This window comes from Rattus norvegicus, chromosome 8, assembly GCF_036323735.1.
Source record: "Rattus norvegicus strain BN/NHsdMcwi chromosome 8, GRCr8, whole genome shotgun sequence".
Taxonomy (NCBI): domain Eukaryota; kingdom Metazoa; phylum Chordata; class Mammalia; order Rodentia; family Muridae; genus Rattus; species Rattus norvegicus.
In genome coordinates, this window is record NC_086026.1 from 71,461,741 (window position 1) to 71,476,535 (window position 14,795).

The 14,795-nt window shown below is 37.5% G+C and overlaps 1 protein-coding gene across 3 annotated transcripts in view; it reads right to left on the reverse strand.

Annotated features, from left to right (window-relative positions):
- Positions 1-14,795, reverse strand: part of Glce (glucuronic acid epimerase) — a 66,033-nt gene that overhangs the window by 20,134 nt on the left and 31,104 nt on the right. For all 3 annotated transcript variants that reach the window (XM_063265760.1, XM_039082437.2, NM_001427627.1), the window contains one exon: positions 13,179-13,272. The gene's annotated coding sequence lies outside the window, so the exon portion shown is untranslated. The remainder of the gene's footprint in view (positions 1-13,178; positions 13,273-14,795) is intronic.

Genomic DNA, 14,795 nt, shown 5'->3' on the forward strand with positions numbered 1-14,795 from the left:
CCCACTATTCTCCAGCTCTTTACTCAGCCTGAGTCCACTTACTTACTAAGATTATTGTCCATCTCCAACTCATTACTGCATTCCCAGTGCCTAAGACTGTATCTAGTCCAATGGAGACCTTGATTAAAGATTTGTTAAATAAATAGCATTGTTTAAAATGCAAATTAAAAAGACAGGCATTTAAATCAGGCAGCTGTGTTTTCTTTCCTGTATTTAGGTAACTGAAAACCATAAACCAAACAGAAATGAGTATAAGTAACAGAATAAACTGAGATGTATCTTGGCCAACTCTTTAAAACAGATTTGCAATTTAATTACTGCTGTTTACTGCTTGATAGACTGAAGACTTAAATTATACAGTCAATTGGTTAAATATCCAATATGGATTTAACTTAAAAAAAGACCTAGTATTTTGGGTGACTAAGACCCTTCTAGAAGTGTAAACAAGTATGTTCTAGAAATCATTCACAATAGGACAAAGCTAAGCTCTGCTAGCTCATTTAATTTTTTTAGTTAACATGATCTGACACAAGTGGCTCATAATGCTTCAAATCAGATTACATTCCTAATGCAGAGTGGTGATACAGGTTGTAATCCTACCACTTGAAAGGCTGAAAATGACCAAGAGTTCCAGGACAGTGTGGGCTACACACGAAGACTCACATGTGTCTGCCTGATTTTAAACATGGCACGCCTTAAGTCTTGTGATGTCAAATAGTCACTGAAGATTTACTTTGATGACTCACATAACTAAGATCAAAAGGGATCTGAACATTAGCTGTCAGACTGTGAGGCCTGTGTTCTTAATATATCACAGAATATCTATGCTGTATTATTCAAAACTACCTTTCAGAAACTGAATGATTCCCTGATAGTCAACTAAACTTGCATGTTAAGCTTTCTTCTTCTTCTTTCTTTCTTTTTTTCTTTGTGTGGAGACTGTGCAACGATGGATGGCTTGGAACTCATTATATAAACCAAGCTGGCTTCAAATTCAGAGATGTGCCTGCCCCTGCCCCAGGAGTGCTGAACTAAGGATTAAAGACATGTGCTACCACACCTACAAAGCTCTTTTTAGACAAGGTTGAATTCTGTCCCCAGTCAACTGTTCATGCACATATAAATACAATTTAACTGTAAGAACAGCCTACAGCAAGTCTCTGTATTGGAAGGCTTGCTTGTTTCTCTTTCTTGCTTGGATACACGATAAAGTTCTTTAATTTTAAAGATTATTTTAATTCAGGACAAAATTTCACCAGAATAGGCTTGTTTGACTCATTTTTTAAAACCATTTTTTTAAAAGAGATTTATTTATTTATTATATATAAGTATGCTGTAGCTGTCTTCAGACACACCAGAAGAGGACATCGGATCCCCATTATAGATGGTTGTGAGCCACCATGTGGTTGCTGGGAATTAAACTCAGGACCTCTGGAAGAACAGTCACTGCTCTTAACCGCTGAGCCATCTCTCCAACCTGTTTGACTCATTTTTAAATGTAGCAAATGTTAGAGAATATTCCTGTTTGAATTATAATCAAGTTATACTCCATCTTTTTCCTATAGTGTTTAATAACAAACCGATCCCTATTCAACTTGCTCTGGTCTCTCTAGAATATAAATTCTATATATTACATCTTTTTATTCTTTACTTTCTTCAAATATTTTACTTCTTTTTTCATTTGCATTTTGGGAAAGCTTCTCAAATTTGTATTCTATATCATGAATTCAACTTTCAGATGTATTTTCTATTCTGGTACAGTTTAATTTGGCTACTGCATAATTCAATTTCTACTCTATTGCTTATTTTAATGCTTTGAAAACAGTTTCCATCCTATTGTCCTTATTTTATTTACACCCTTTTAATTTATGTCTTTCTATTAGCTAGTATTCTTTTTTTCATCCTAGCCTTACTGTCTTGTGAATTCATTTTCAATATCTATGATCTCCACGATTTTTCTTTTTTTTATTGGTCATTTTATTTATTTACATTTCAACTGTTATCCCCTTCTTGGTTTTCCCTCCATCTCCATGGCCAAGAAACACCTAGAGAAATGTTCAACATCCTTAGTCATTAGGGAAATGCAAATCAAAAAATTCCACCTCACACCAGTCAGAATGGCCAAGATAAAAAACTTAGGTGACAACAGATGGAGAAAGGTGGGATTGCAAGCTAATACAACAACTCTGGAAATCAGTATGGAGGTTCCTCAGAAAATTGGAAATAGTTTTACCTGAGGACCCAGCTACACTACTTCTGAGCTTACACCCAAAAGATGCTCCAACATATAACAAGGACACATGCTCCACTATATTCATAGCAACTTTATTTATAATAGCCAGAAGCTAGAAAGAACCCAGATGTCCTTCAACAGAGGAATGGATACAGAAAATGTGGTACATTTACACAATGGAGTACTACTCAGCTATTGAGTACAATGACTACATGAAATTCTTAGGCAAATGGATGGAACTAGAAAGTATCATCTTGAATGAGGTAACCCAGTCACAAAAGAACACACATGGTATGCACTCATTGATAAATGGATATTAGCCAAAAAGCTCAGAATACCTAAGAAACAATTCACAGACCATATGAAACTCAAGAAGGAAGACCAAAATGTGGATGCTTCAGTCCTTCTTAGATGGGAGAACAAAATACTCACAGGAGGAAATACAAGGACACAGAGTGGAGCAGGGACTGTAGGAAAGGCCATCCAGAGACTGACCCACCTGGAGATCCATCCCATATACAGTCACTATTGCTGATGCCAAGAGGTGCTTGCTGACAGGAGCCTGATATGGATGTCTCCTGAGAGGCTCTGCCAGAACCTTACTGATTTAGATGAGGATGCTTGCAGCCAACCATCAGGGACCCCAATGGAGGAGTTAGAGAAAGGACTGAAGGAACTGAAGGGGTTTGTAACTCCATAGGAAGAACAACAATATCAACCAACCAGACACCCCCAGAGCTCCCGGGAATAAACCACCAACCAAAGAGTACACATTGGGGTAGGGGGTAACACATGGCACCAGCCGTATGTAATAGAGGATGGCATTTTCTGGTATCAATAGGAGAAGCCCTTGGTCCTATGAAGGCTCATTTCCCCAGTATAGGGGAATGCCAGGGTGTTGAGGCGGGAGTGGATGGGTGGAGTAGGAGCATCTCCATAGAAGCAGGGGAAGGAGGAAGGAGGGTGGGAGAAGTGGAAAGGGGATTAACATTTGAAATGTAAATACGTAAAATACTCAATTAAAAAAAATAAGTATTCAACAGAATGGTAAGTAGGAGACAAGGGAGCTTCTTACAAAAGGGAAGAGGAAGAGACTGGCAGTTTTGAGTCCTTATCAGTCATCACATTTTTTTCTCTGAACTAGACAGAGGCTCTATTTTCCAGATAAGAACACAGCTGTCGAGTCAAGTGCTGACTCGCCCAGGCTTTGCTGCTGCTGCTGCCAATCACTTCTTGTACTAGTTCTCTCACTGGCGCCCAAAAGTGGCTAGGACAAAGTGAGATCCCGTATGTACCCATGAAAGTGTGGAAATGTTTCTAAACAGGAAGGTGATTGAGTTGGATAAACATCAGAGTTCTATTTTCCTTTTATATAGGTTACTAATTTGTTCAAAATTATAATTTGACCCAGGACTAATAAATGGTAGAAATCTAACAAATGATACGGCTGAACTAAAGCCAGATAATAGGCCTAACTACAATTTTAAGTTCTTTGTTTTTTTTTGAGACAGGTTTCTTTATGTAACCTTGGCTGTCCTGTAGCTCACTCTGTAGACCAGGCTGGTCTAGAACTCAGAGCCTGCTTGCCTCTACCTCACTAATACTGCGATCAAAGGCATGCATTGCCACATCCGGCCAATTTTAAACTTTAATCCAATGTTTGCCACACTACATTTCTGCTCAACTTCATTTCTTTTCATTTATCTTTGCATTACTAGAACATGCAAAACTTTTTAAAAATTGTGTTCCAGATGTCATTTATTTGATCTCCAAATTTTCAAAACAGCCAACACAATTTTTTTATCTTCAATTTATAACAGAGCCTTCAATGACGTAGCTCCTACTTTAGGTGATATAAGCTGAAGAAATCTATAAAGTACTCACTAAAGAAGACTGTCATTCGAAATTCCAAATTAAACAGGTTATGCGTGAGCACCAACGGCAGTTTAGGCCAGAAGTAATCCAAATGTCCACCAACTGGTGACAGGATAAAATGGCTCATATGTACAATGGACTATAACTCAGCAACATACTGGTTCCAATATTACCTGTGATGGTTTGTATATGCTTGGCCTAGGAAGTGACACTATTAGGAAGTGTGGTCTTGTTGGAGTAGGTGTGTGTCACTGTGGGTATGGTCTTTAAAACTCTGATCCTAGCTGCTTGGAAGCCTTGTGGTCTTCAGATGAAGATGTAGAACTCTCAGCTCTGCCTACACCATGCCTGTCTGGACACTGCCATGCTTCTGCCTTGATGATAATGTGTTGAACCTCTGAAGCTGTGAGCCAGCCCCAGTGAAATGTTGTCCTTATAAGAGTTGTCTTGGTCATGGTGTCTGTTCACAGTAGTAAAGCTAACTAAGAAATTCCCCCAACATGGATGAATCTCCAAAACATAATCCAAAGCTACTGACAACATATAATTCCATTTCTGTTAGTGGCTAAAAAAGAGATCTATCAAGGAGGATGGCACAAAAGAAAATTAGGAACTTTCTGGGGCAATAAAAATATTCTAGACTTTGACTGTTGGGGCAAATGACAAAGCTCACTAACTGTATATTTTAACGGGGGCACGTTTTATTATATAAATATTATACTTCAAGCCAGACTTAGTTGAAGAGTCAACTTAGTAAGACTGTTTCAAAATAATAAGTAAAAGAGGAAGGAAGATACAGCTCAATGTAGAGCACTTGCCTAGCATGCATAAAGCCCAAGTTCAAATCCAAGTACCTCAATCTCTCCCATAGCCCCCAAAGCAAATAATTTTTAAAAATCCGACTTTTTAAACAACATGTAAAATTAGTCATGAATAAATGCACATAAGCCATCTATTTGTTTTTGAGACCCACTCACTCTGAGGCCCAGGATGGCGTTGAACTCCCAGTCCTCTTGCCTTAGCCACCTAACTGTTGGAATTTCAGGTATGCATCACTTCATCTGTGTATATACACAAAAATTTTAAAACTACTATGACAATGAAGAAACTAGTTAAAGAAGTAAGATGAACAAAGGTAGACACAAGGGTAAGTTATGTATTTTGAAAAATACCCAAGCTTTAGGGGCTGATAGACTTACATTTGAATCTTGCTAAGATAGGCAATCTTTAAAATTTTTCTTTTTTAAATTATTTATTTTATATGTATAAGTCTGTGCACCACTTATGTGCTTGGTGCCTGCAAAGGTCAGAAGAGAGTGTGGAACTAGAGTTACAGACTGCTGTGGGCTGCCATGTTGGTGCAGGGAAACAAGCCCAGGATCTCTCTAAGAGCAACCAGTGCTCTTAACCACTGAGCCATCTTTTCAGCCTCAAGATAGACAATGTTATATAAATTAACCTTTCTCTAAAATCTCTCTCATCTATAAATCAGATATAATGTCTACTTCATGAAATAGTTATAAGATAAAATGAACACCTCCATGTAGTGCCCACCACATAGCAGATACTCATACTAGGCAGAATGAGGGAAATGTTTATCAAGTTATGTCCTTGAAAGCCAGCAAAATTAAATAATCATCTACCTAGCAGTTCATTTAATCAAATATTTAATAATCTATTGCCATTTTCCCAAATAAGCAATCTGAAAAATCAGAGTACATGTTCCCATGAGAAGAGTACTTTTCTTTAAGCTTCTGTAATTTTTATTATCTCATAAAAGTTGCTAAGAGCAGCAATCAAGACAAAAATATAATCCACCTTTGCACAGAATCATATATTGATCAGGAACATAAATTTTATCAGACACAAATGGGAATTAAGTAAGATTTAAGCTAAGCTTTCCCAGATGAACAATTTTCAAACAAACAGGAAGGGGACTGAACTAGATTAACTGAAGAAATCCAGCATTTTCCTCCTCTACCTCCTAAGGCTTCTCCTCACTCAAGAGTGAAGGATAGACATATTTTTGTCAGCTTTAAAACTTGAAAGGCAAGCAGACTATAGCACAGAAATTCTGTTTAGCTAAATAATACAGTTGTAGTAGACATAAAATTTAATGCAAAAATTATTCCTAAGTATGGAAATATATTTCCTACACATAACATAATCTAGAAGTTAAAACCTTACTTTGCTGATATTTATGTAAGCAGTTTACATAATAATCAACATGATTATTTAGAAGTAAAAGCTGAACCTAAGTATTAGACAAAAAGCAAAAAACTTTCTGCTTCTCCCCAACCACATCCTTGACCACTTCCTTGTGTTTGTGTAGGTATCACAATACCTCACACAGACTTGAATGTATCCTCTCCCCACTATAAGCTCTACCACATAACTTATACACTGCTCCATGCCTAAAAAAGTAGGAAAGCTTCAAGACATTAGTTTAATTATTATTCAGTCTTGGGATGAAGCTAATTGGTAGAGTTCTTGCCTAAGTTCCTTAAGGTCCTGGGTCCAACTCTCAGCATCGAAAAGTAATTACTCACATTTTGTAACTTGTAGATTTCAAAGGCTAACAGATACTGAGTAAGAAATCAAAAGTTAACATGACACACAAATCTTCCCTTTTCCATTATAGCAACTGCAATGCAGCTGAACTTCTACACGGATTATATGGCCTATGGTAAATATTCATAATTGAGGAAGGACTTCTTTCTGGGGAACCATTTTTTTTTTAATCTCTAGGAAGACAATTTTAAAAGAAGTCTAAAGGAACATACTGAATGTGAAGACAGGACATCTGTTTTTATCCTTTCCATTTCGTTTTTTCTCGTTTTGTTTTTGTAAACTGGGTTTCTCTGTATAAAAGCCTCTGTAAACAAGGCTGGCTTCAAACTCAGAGATCTGCCTGTTTCTGTCACCCAAGTGCTGGGATTAAAGGCGTATGCTGTCACCACCCAGCTTATCCCTCCATTTCTACCCCAATCCATTTTCAAAAAAATTATTTTTCTAGTTATTCATGGACAACTCAAAAAATGGTGTTATTCACTATTCAAATTCTTCCATCAAACATAGTAATATTTGGCCATTATCTGAACTATTTTTTTGTCTCTATTTTCTTCTAAAACTTGCTATATTTTATTAATTTGCTTGATAACATATTGTAGTTCAGTGATGTTGTGTTCTTTTTCTTTCTTTGAGTATTTCACTTAGTGTTTCATTTAAACAATCATCACATTTTAATTTATTTAGAGTATATGTGTTGGCACATGTACCATGATATCCATGTAGAGGTCAGACGACAATGTCAGTTCTCTCTACTCACACAGATTCCAGGGACCACGCCTGGGCAGCCAGTGTCCTTGGTGGTCCAACTTTAACTTTCCCTTTTCTCCTAAAATATTTAACATGCTACTCATTCCACTTCAGACACTGCTCTTCCTTTACAGAAATTCTATTTGGATCTCTTCCTATAAATAACTTCCATTTTCCTTGGCATGTTCATTGTTCTCTTGAACATATGAAGTACATCTGTAATAGCTGTTTTAATGTCCATGTCTGATAATCCCATCACATTTTACTTCTCCCTTTTTACTGGTTGATTTTTGTCCTTGCTAAGGTTCATATTTTTCTGCCTTTTCGCATGTCTGATAATTTGTGTTAAGTAGCGTATTTTCCAAATTAGTTATGGATATATTTATCTTGTATGCTTAACTTCAGTGAAGTATTCAGTAATATATTGCATTTTTAAAAGCAGTTACTATTCATAGTACACATGCATGAAAATGTCCTCACTGCATTTTACCCTCCTGAGTCAAGTGTACAGCACAGATTTTGTTACATGTAAATACACAAAGCCTTATTCTTATATAACCTAGTCCTTGCCAACTACTGTTTTGTGAGTCTGACCATTTTAAATGGCCCTTATTTGGTGCAATGGCAAAGCATCTATCTAGCTTTTAAAAATAAGGTCTCAAATCCATTTCAAGAGGGTTCTGACATTGAAAATAATGACCCACTAAACATTCTCACAATGGAGAAATAAGTCCATTTATTTGTCGGATTGCATACAGTTAAATTTTAGGTGTTGATAAAAGTCTTGAAAACAGAAACTTCTTGAACACTAATTATGGAATCTAAGAAACAAGAGCGTATAAACATTGACAAAATGAACAGAGAACAAGGGTTACAATATAAGACCACCATAATGTGTACCGATATATGGACTGTAGGAGTTTTAAGAGAAAGAAAGGGACAGAGATTGTATGGAAAAAAATATAGCTCCAAATCTCCCAAATATGAATGAATAGAAACAACCAGAAAATACTATGAACACCACATAGAAAGAACTTAGAGCTTAGCCACCACTGTAGAAAGCAGGATGCTTTATGCCCTAACAACTCTGTACTTTAACACACTCCCCAAAGAACTAAAACATGATCACGAAGTTCTATCTGTACACCCATACTGATGGCAGCACTGTTCATGTTCATGACCCATATGTCTAATGATGGATGAATAGATACATTTGGCAAATACATACAGTGGGGTATCCTTTACTATATGCTGTAAAATAGATACATTTCAAGGGCATCATGCTAAGTGAAATAAGTTACACACAGAAAACAAGTACAATATGACTCGTAATAGATACAATGAAATAGAAAATCACAATTAAAGAGATAGAAGACTAGTGGTTGCCAGGGGAAGTTGCTAAGAACTTATTTTAATGGGCACAAAATTCCAAAATGAAAGACTGTAGAGAAAGATGACTAGCATACAACTACAAATGGTTGACAGCAAATTTCATGTTTTACATATTTCAACATACACACACACATACACACACACACACACACACACATACACACATACACACACAAATAAAAACAAAAGAACATCAAGTAAGACTTAATCTTAGAAGCCAAACTCCAATGATTTAATTTACAGAGTAAAAGATTAAGTTTTGTGGCTGTTCACACAACTAGTCTGGCAGCAATTCAAGTCTTCCAAATCCTACTTTTTAATTTACCACTTGTACTGATCTACTTGAACACAGGAAGGAATAAACAAATATATCCAAATAATGTTTTTTTATATTACTCAGACAGTCTACAATCTACTTTATCCTAGAATGTTTTAAAAGAACATTAAGGGGGCTGGGGATTTAGCTCAGTGGTAGAGCGCTTACCTAGGAAGCGCAAGGCCCTGGGTTCGATCCCCAGCTCCGAAAAAAAGAACCAAAAAAAAAAAAAAAAAAAAAAAAAAAAGAACATTAAGTCTTGGACTCTTTCTTTTTTATTATTTTGGTCTTTTTCTTTACCAAATGTCAAATAACATTTATTAAGTTTTAAGGGAAAGATCTATGTAGACTGATGGCTCTTATATCCCGAAAAAGTTTCTCATACAATTTTGTCATACTTGAAATATTTTCTGTTGATTTGAAGATAATATGCTAGAAATAGTTAATCCTTGGTATGTAGATGAATTTTTATTAAGTGTACTATAACATGCCACTAGTAAAATAAAAATGTCAATAAGTATATTTTGACAATTCTACATATTAACGCTTAGCATTACTACAGAATAAAACATAGTTAATATAAAGATGGTCTAATCATTGTAGTTTATTGATCTACCATAAAATGAGTTGTTTCTTGTAAACAAATCACCATGCATTAGAAAATACATGTCTGTATTACTATTAGGTGAAATTCAGAAATTCAACACATGCTCAGACTTTCTGATAGTCCAGTGAAATGCTTACGGAAATGATGCTTAGTGACTCGGAGTCCTAGGGCACCCAGATACCATACCATAGAGTACAGGCAGAGGAGGATACCCAGAGACCCACCTGCTGGTGGCTCAACTGAAGTGGGAGCCACTAAGATGTGTAATTATGTGGTGGACAGATGGGAGAAAAAAAGAAGCAGAACAGTTTGAACATTATGAAGAGAGGTAGAACTGGAGACCTGAGGTAGAAATGAACAGCCTACTGTAAACTGCCACCCGAGGCCATGGTGAAATTGCAGTCCATACTGCTGCTGAGGGCCATATCTGGGACTGTGGCCATATAGCAGCAAGAGTCTGTGTCTATGACTGATTCATATTGCCACTAAAGAATATGTGAAGGTTCCTGGTCTGGGCTGCCGCCTGGGATGATGTTGATGTCCAAGAACTGTGTAGAGCTGACCCTGCCCTCTTGCAGGCTGCAGTACTTGGGAGAGCACTGCACCTTACCTGGGTAGCAGCACAGAAGAGCTGGCCCTGATGATGAAACTGCAGGTGAGTCAAGAGGTGTGAGAGGAGAGGTGGCCCAACCTCTTCCAAGTGTCAGCTCATGGGAAAGCAGCCACACCTTGATTTGGCACCACAGATCTGGCTCTGGCGGCATGGGTACAGGTGGGCTGGCCCTGAGAGCATGAGAACAGGACAGATGACTCTGCCCCTTGCCAGCTGTAGCACTGGGGCAGTGCTGGAGAGCTCACCCTGGTGTTGTGGAGGCAGGAGAGCAGGCAGGCCGACCAGCTCAGTTACCACACAGGCCAGAGATCCAGGGCTTTGAGTTAGTCTACCTCAACTACAAACTGCTGGAACACACAAGAGGACTAAGATGCAGGATCTCCATGACACAGGGCAACAACAGGACGTCTGTTGAGAGGAGTCCTGGTGAGGATCCAGTATTGATGGTGTAGTAGAAGCCAGAGGCCTTGAAACAGACCCAGACTCGCTGAAATGAACACTTGCAAGTAAAGATGTGTGGACAAAGGGTATATACCGCGGGACACACTGTGATACACTACAGCTTCCACAGTGAGATTTTTTAATGCCTTTTTTTTTTAGGGGAGAAGTTGCAAGGGTGAAGGCGGGAAATGAAGGGATGTGGAGATGAGTGGGGTTGGGATACATGATGTGAAACTCATAAAGAATCAACACAAAATAATAACGAATGCTTTAAATTTCTAGCTTTCCTTCTCTAAAAGTTTTAAATTTGTTTTTTGAGAACAAAGTAAACACAAATATAACATCCAAACCTATTTTAAACCAAATATTCTCTCAGGCTAGGTGTTACATATATGTTTCAAATCCAATGGTTTTTGTTTTTTTTTTAAACACACTGAAAATTACAGAAAGTTTATTTTTAATAAGCTACCCAGAATGAGTTCCCTCCAAACCATTACTTTTCCCCTTCAGATTTTGGTGTCTAAAACAGGTGTTTCTTTAGTAGAAGTTGGAAATGCACTATAATTTCTCCACAGATTGTTATACTTTTGTTCTTTAGCCTTTCAGAGATCATTGAGAAGCACAGCATACATCTTACCCGACTCCAACTGTAATTTCTTCTAATGTTTCTAAACATTCACAATTTTAGGAATTCCATTAAATTAGATCTAGTACCCAAGAACATAAAAATCTGTGTGCTGATGTCCCTTTTATAAACTAGCACACTACCTTCATGAACCTCAATAACTCTTCCCCTATAAATCAGCCCAGATCACTCACACACCAACTGTTAAGAGTATAAATGCTGGGGCTGGGGATTTGGCTCAGTGGTAGAGCACTTGCCTAGCAAGCGCAAGGCCCTGGGTTCGGTCCCCAGCTCCGAAAAATAGAACCAAAAAAAAAAAAAAAGAGTATAAATGCTTTGTCTGTAGTTGTTATACTGTTTTATTTAGGGAATTACCACAAAGAAATAAAGTTTATATAGTTTTTCTTGTAAACATCTTGCATCTGTGTTGGTCAAATCCACCAATATGGAACTTGCTGAGATGGAAGGCTGACCACATTAGATGTTAAATTCACACTTTAGAGGGAAATGTAATTCCTATTTTAACTGCTAGATGATTTTGTTATGTAGCCCAGGCTAGCCTTGAACTTTTAATCTTTCTGCCTTAGCCTCTCAAGTAACCTACAGTGCACTACCACAGCTGGCTCACTAATGTTCTTTTATATTAGGATATTTTCACTTAAAACTTCATGTACTGTAAATTACTTACTCAGGGCGGCTATTAATAACAATCATCATTCTCTCACTCTCATCATCCTCTCATCAGTCTTATTAGTTCTGTTTAACCTTACTAGGGAAGCAAATATAGTTGGTATGAATCTCTTTTTAGCACAGGAACAAAACCACCATTATGTAAGCTTTTAGTATTGAAAACATAGAGCACTACTTAGAAATAAATAAGCACTTAGCACACACTACCGGCAGCATTACGTCTGTGTTTAATACACCAATTATCTCAGAAAACTAGTATTGCTTTTTATTTTTAATTTATTTATTGTTTGTATGCTTTTTTGAGACAAGATTTCTCTGTGTAGACCTGACTGGCCTGGAACTCACTCTGTAAACCAGGCTGGACTCACACTCAAGAGATTTGCCTGCCTCTGCCTCTACCACATCTAGCTAGAAAACTAGGACTTCTAAGGCTTTCATTTCAAGATTTTAGGATTGGCACAGGTACTTAGACAATGTATATTTAAATTTAAAGTAATAAACACAGCACTGAAATGCTAAGGTAGCCACAGACAAAGACTACTGAGTGGATATGGCTATATTCCAATAAAACATTATTTACTAAAACAAGTGGCCAGGCTGTAGGACAACTTGATGACTTTTGCCCCAGGTAAACATTTCTTTGTAATATATTACACCTTTGGTAATCATACCATCCTGCTTCCGTTATATCTGGTATTTGTTACAAGGAACACTAGTCATTTAAATGGTGAAGGACCCCCACATCCCACTTTCTGTTGATAGGATCTCATGTATTCTAGCGGGGCTTCCAACATGCTAAGTAACTGAGAATGACCTTGAACTTCTAACCCTCCTGCTGCCTCTGTCGCCAAAGTGAGATTATTACAGGTGCCCCCAGCACACCTGGTTTAAGTGGTATGAGGGATAGAATTCAGGCTTTTGTGTGTGGCAAGCAAACATAAAATGCTTTAAGAACCCATAAAAATGTTTTTAGGTACAAATATCTAGAGACTCAGAAATAAAAATGTTTTAATAAAATATGTTTGAAAACATGTCAGGGTACAATTACATTTTATTAAATAATCTTACCTTAATCAAATGAAAGAATCAAAATCTTAGTACATTTCTGGCTTCAATTCAAAAAATATTTGAATCTTTGAAACTTCAGTTTCTTGTTAAATTCCTAGAACAAAACAAAAAACCTTTAAGCAAGGTTCTAGTTGCAGATAAAATATAGCAAATACAACATCCCAACTGTCCCACCAACTGAACGAAGCTCTAAGACCTGGGTAAAATGCCTACAATAGAATACACGGAAACCCTAAAGAGTAATGGCAATAGGCAGATCCTATAAGAGGATCAGAATGCAAAGCACTATTTCAGAATGGCCGCTATTGGGTTCTCTCCTAGTATCATCCAGCCTGGAGTGTATATAGAGCCCAAACGAACAGTTTCATGTTCCAGCTGTGACTGAACAGGTAAATCTTTTCACAAGAAAGTATAGGAATATCACACACACACCCCTCCTCCATCTTTGGCCCTGCAATCTGTGGGAGCAATAGCAATAAAGATTATGAATCTAAAGCTCAGGGGGCAAGGGAACCTTGCTCACTGGTGTAAGAGGACATGGGAATCCTTAGTGTGTATGGGTCCTGTCCCCATCCCCTTCTATATCCTCCTACTGCTTAGTCCTAAAGATGAGCATAGCTTCAGGGAGCGTACCTTAACAAATAAAGCTTCCAGTTTCTGATCAGAGATTGAAAAAGGAGAGCCCAGAGACTGCTAAACAAGGAGACCAACATTGTAGCAAAATACCATCCTATAGGTACACCATGAAATATGATAGGATCACAGACTGACAGCCTGCCCAGTGTTGAACACATTCCAGGGGCTGTATTCAGTACACCTAGATCACTGAACATCACAGCCTTGTTTATATCCACTCGGGCTACTAAGTAGGCCAAAAGTAGGAGAAATCCTCTAATAAAAGCCTGTTTCACAATGAAGTGTTAAGTATCTTGTGTAATTTACTGAACAGTATAGTGAAAGTGAAAACTTAGAAAATGGGCATGCTTTGCTTTATACTGTGACAAAGTTGAGAAGACTTCAAGTCTAACCACCATAAATGGAGGGCTATTTGGATTGAATGATAAATCAACATATTAACTGTACATACTGTACATAAACGACCAAGGGAGAAAACTTCCTTAAATACATCCATTTGCTTTCCCATGACATGAAACTTCATTGTCCTGGCCCAAGTATGGGCTGAATTCAGTAACTCATTTCCAAAGGTTAGAATACAGAAAGGCAAAACTACTTTGTTATGGAAAATTGAGCAAACACTATCTTCTCTAAGTAGTGTTGCCTTCATGTACTACTTACTCCCAGAAAAAAGTGTGAAAGGACATTTTTGGTTCTGTGTTGCTATTTTCTAAATCCCACATTTTGATCATGAGGGAAAGTGCTAGACAAAGCACATGAGATACATTCTATAGACACTTGGCCAGCACTCAGACTAATTAAGGTCATGTGAGCAAAGACAGACAGGAAACTGTCACAGACTATAGGAGACACTCCACAAAAGTTCTGTGGAATCTTGAACTAGAAGGGAATTAGTGAGAAATGAGTCTGAAACCCAAAGTTGTTGTCAACTTGACTACTTCTAGAATTAACTGAAGTCCAAGCAGCGGAGCACCCCTGTGA